Genomic DNA, 886 nt, shown 5'->3' on the forward strand with positions numbered 1-886 from the left:
CTTTATTGGCATGACAAGCATTCTTATATTGCCAAAGCATTACATACATTATGATACAAAATAATAATACATATTCAGAATCATAACAAATAATACGAACAAGACAAACATAAGCAAAATTACATTAGTCTATTAATTGTAGTAGACTTATAGTGTTCACCCATTGTCCCTCATTTTGTGACAGGCTGCTACATATTTTGCTGCCAACCTTGAACATTCGGCTTTCTCACCTAATAAGTAGGGGATTGCCTGGATAGAGTCAAACTGTATCTTTGTTTTTGTTATTTTTGTGAATTTAGGATAGTAATCTTCTCTTATGTGTTTATATTTGTCACATGCAGTCAAGAAGTGGAGCTCTGTCTCCACCACTCCTTGACCACAGTGAGAGCACAGCCTGTCCTCTCTGGGCAGCCAGGTTTGTCTATATCGGCCTTTCTCGATGGCTAGGCTGTGCTCACTGAGTCTGTACATTGTTAAGGTTTTTCTCACTTTGTTATCAGTCACCATGCTCAAATATTCTGCCACGGTGTATTGTCTGTTTAGGGCCAGATAGCAATTAAGTTTACTTTGGGTCTTTGTTGTTTCGATCCAATAGTTCTCGTATTTTTGTTTCTGTTGATTAATAATTTGGTTGGGTCGGATTTGTTGGGGAGTGATGTCACTGTCAGGAGGCTGGTTATTGTTAGGATTGTCTATAGGGGCTGATGTTGGTTTGTTCAGCATCAGGACCATCTGACTGAGGGGACTCTTCTCTCTGTCTCTCTCTCTCTCTCTCTCTCTCTCTCTCTCTCTCTCTCTCTCTCTCTCTCTCTCACCCTCCCTCCCTCCCTAACTCGTTCTCTCTCTAGCTCTCTCTCTCTCTCTCTCTCTCCCTCCCTATCTAACT

The sequence above is a fragment of the Gymnoscopelus braueri genome (genome assembly GCF_963280865.1).
Source record: "Gymnoscopelus braueri genome assembly, chromosome: 1".
Taxonomy (NCBI): domain Eukaryota; kingdom Metazoa; phylum Chordata; class Actinopteri; order Myctophiformes; family Myctophidae; genus Gymnoscopelus; species Gymnoscopelus braueri.